Source organism: Rattus rattus, chromosome 15 (genome assembly GCF_011064425.1).
Source record: "Rattus rattus isolate New Zealand chromosome 15, Rrattus_CSIRO_v1, whole genome shotgun sequence".
NCBI lineage: Eukaryota > Metazoa > Chordata > Mammalia > Rodentia > Muridae > Rattus > Rattus rattus.
In genome coordinates, this window is record NC_046168.1 from 25,332,957 (window position 1) to 25,336,834 (window position 3,878).

Here is a 3,878-nt window from a genome sequence, read left to right on the forward strand (position 1 = left end):
GAATGGCTAAGACCAAAACCTCAGGTGACAACACATATTGGTGAAGATACAGAGAAAGAGGAATACTCTTCCATTGCTGGTGGGATTGCAAACTGATTCAAAAGCTCTGGAAATCGATGTGGAGGTTACTCAGAAAATTGGAAAGAGATCTACCTAAATACCCAGCAATACCACTCTTGGAAATATACCCAAAAGATGCCCCACAATGCCACAGGGCCACATGATCTACTATCTTCATAACAGCCTTATTTGTGGTAGCCAGAAGCTGGAATCAAACTAGATGTCCCACAACAGAAGAATGGATACAAAAAACGTGGTTCATTTACACAATGGAATACTACTCAGCTATTAACAATGAGGACATTCTAAGTTTTATAACAAATGGATGGAACAAGAAAATATCATCCTTAGTGAATTAACTCAGACCCAAAATTACATTCATGGCATGTCCTCCCTAATAAGTGTATGTTAGCCAAGAATAAAAAAGTACAGAATACCCAAGATACAGTCCACAGAATTCATAAAGATCAATAAGGTTAAGGGTCAAAATGAGGACATTTCAGTCCAACTTAGGAGGAAGAAGAAAGCAAGCACAAAGTAGGATGGATGGAGGAACAGGGTAGGGAACGGAGATGGGGCTGGGGAAGAGGGGAACATGATGTGTTATTGGGTGGAGGAAAGGACTGAAACCCTGAGGCCCAGCAGAAAGAATGGAAACAGGTGACCTCAGGAGGAAAGTTGAGAGGACCCTCCAGAATGTAGCAGAGACATGGGAGGTAAGAGAATATCAGGACTTAAAGGAGGGACCCTAGATGAAATGCCCTACAGTGCGGTGAGGGAACTTGTAGAGCCCACATTCAGCAGAAAGACAGGGCATCAAATGAGGAATGGGGTTGCTATCCGACAGCCAAAACTCTGACCTGTATTTATTCCTGTCTGAAAGAACTGTAGGAATGGAAATGGAGAAAAGCCACCAGAAAAGAAGGTTCAGCGACAGGCCCAAAGTGGGATCCAGCTCAAGGGGAGGACCCAAAACCTGACAGCATTATTGAGACTATGGAGTGCTCAAAAAAGGGGGGGGGACCTATAGTGACTGCCCTCTGAAAGACCCAATAAGCATCTGAAAGTATAAAATGCAACTATTTGTACCCAACCAATGGACAGAAGCTGGTGACCCCAGTGCTTAAATTAGGGAAAAGCTGGAAGAAGCTGAGGAGAAAGACGCCACTGTAAGAAGACCAGCAGTCTCAAATAACCTGGACCCCCAAAATCTCTAAGACTCATGAATCATTAATCAGTTAGCATACACCAGCTAATGTGAGGTCCCCAACACATATACAGCAGAGGACCCCGGGTCTGGATTCAGTCAGAGAAGATGCACCTAACCCTCAAGATACTGGAGGCCATAGGAAGTTTAGAGGTCTGGTGGAATGGGTTGGGAGGAGGTCTGGGATGTGGAACAGTTGGAAGGTGGACCGGAAGGGGAAAAAAATCTGGAGTATAAAAATAAATAAATTACTATAAGGCCAGTCAGACTGTGACACAGTCCATCCCCCTCGACCACTCCTTTAGTGCTTCACTGTGGACCATGAGATTTTAGCCCAGTGGTCAGTCATGGCTTGCCCCCCAGATCAGTCCATTAGCCTTCTCGTGGCTGTCTTCCACACGTACTCTGGCAAGGAAGGTGACATCACACCCTGAGCAAGAAGGAGCTGAAGGAGTTGATCCAAAAGGAGCTCACCATTGGCTCTAAGCTGCAGGATGCTGAAATTGCAAGGCTGATGGATGATCTGGACCGTAACAAGGATCAGGTTGTAAACTTCCAGCAATATGTTGCCTTCCTGGGGGCCTTGGCTTTGATCTACAGTGAAGCTCTCAAATAAAATAGGAAGGTAGAGATGCCTTCTGGAGGTCTATCTCAGTGAAATCCAGTCGTGGATAATTATACATTAAATATTTCGTTCTTTGTTATGCCTAAAAATATATAATGAAAGAAAGACAGACAGAAGAAAGAAAGAAAGGAGGGAGGGAGGGAGGTACGGAGGGAGGAAGGAAAGGAAGGAAGGAAGAAAGAAAGAGAAAGAATGAATGAAAGAAAGAAAGAAACAAAGAAACAAACAAAGAAACAAAGCAAGCAAGCAAACAAGCACCAATAACAATGTTTGGAAATGTTGCTTCATCAAGATCTTTTGCTCTTGGTAAAGCATCAAGCACCTAAACAATGATTTTGGTCACTAAGTATATTTATATTATTGTCTTTAAAGCACAGAACAAATTCACAATATGTTCTATTTTGTTACAGAACTTCAGAATACTGGATTATTTAAATGCTCACCTCCAGTTAGATAATGGAACTAATACTTGATTGTTTCTCCAAATATGTTCACATTTTTTTTTACTTATTTATCCAAACTGTTAAAAATCACACTCCTTTAAAATTTACATCAAATGTTTGTATAGGTAGTACATGGAAAGCCCACAAATCTACAATAGATATTTATCTATTTGTTCTATTGAATTGTACCTCATACCAACTTCACATTAATTATTTCTGCAAAGATCTAGAGATTTCTCTAGTGAAACTGAGCTTTGAAGTTCAAGTGTCACAATTCCTGATGATTGTACTTATGTAAAGTAACCATGTAGACAACAAGACATAAGCACATGCATACATCTACTATAACAGATTTGCTGGTGAATAAGCAGATCTAAATGTGCATACATGCCCACATGCCCTCAGATACTGAAAGCCCCAGGAAGTTTAGAGGTCTGGTGGAATGGGTTGTGAGGAGGTCTGGGATGTCAAACAGTTGGATGGTTGACCAGAAGGAGAATAAAATCTGGAGTGTAATAAATAAATAACTGTAAGGCCAGTCAGACTGTGACTTTACAGAATATGAGCTATATAAACAAATATGAATCTTCTGAGAATATAAAATATCCTTGCATATAAGGAACTTTCTTATATATAAGAAACTATATTATATCCAATAAATTTAATGCATATCATGTTGCCTTCACAAAGACAGAAAAGCTCAGATATTATATATAATATCCAGTGTGATATTTTTATAGAACTCGTGCTTTAAGAAGTTTTTCACATTCATATACAAAGACTTTGCCCATTTTGCCCACTTTATCCAATGTTACTTTCCTGTTACATGTTGAAATTTATTGTACATCTTTAACACAACGTAGTTACTAAAAGAGCCTTTGCTGATTGATACTATCTCTAAATTATAAAGATATGCTGTTATGATGTCTTTGTCATGCATTGTTTAGAATTTGGGAATAAAAATTAATTTACTTTCTACAAGTGGTAACCTAATATAAAAAATTCTACTGCATAATGAATTTCAGATATAATACTATTTAAAACATTTGTAAAATTCCAGTTGCTTATTTACTTTGTCTGTTTGCTTGAATGGGTGGATGAATTGACGGATAGATGGTTCGATTTTAGTTTCATGCAGGATGCTGGTGAACATACACAGAACCTTTGAATATAAAGCAAGTGAATATAAAGCAAGCACTCTACTTAATGAACAGCAATATCACCAAGAATCTGATTTTTGTCATTGATGCTTGTTTATTTTATTTTGTTTTATCATTGTCATATACCATTCACTGTGTCTTATGTTAACCTTATTATTACGTACCTCAGAATGACATTGAACTTTTGATCCTCCTGCCTCTACCCTCTAAGTATTGATATTACAAGGATATATCCACAACATGTCTGGTGATGCAACCCAGGGCTTTCTGCTTGGTCAGAAAGCACTCACCCATCTTATCTATGTCTCCAGCCAATGAATATGTTTTAGGTGTCACTTTATCAACAGTTAATGTAGTGAAAATGCCAGAATTTTTTATCACAA

General features: G+C 38.8%; 1 pseudogene; it reads left to right on the plus strand.

Moving 5' to 3' along the window:
* The first annotated feature begins 1,614 nt into the window (after positions 1-1,614).
* On the plus strand, positions 1,615-1,883 carry LOC116884979 (annotated as a pseudogene).
* The last annotated feature ends 1,995 nt before the right edge of the window (positions 1,884-3,878 follow it).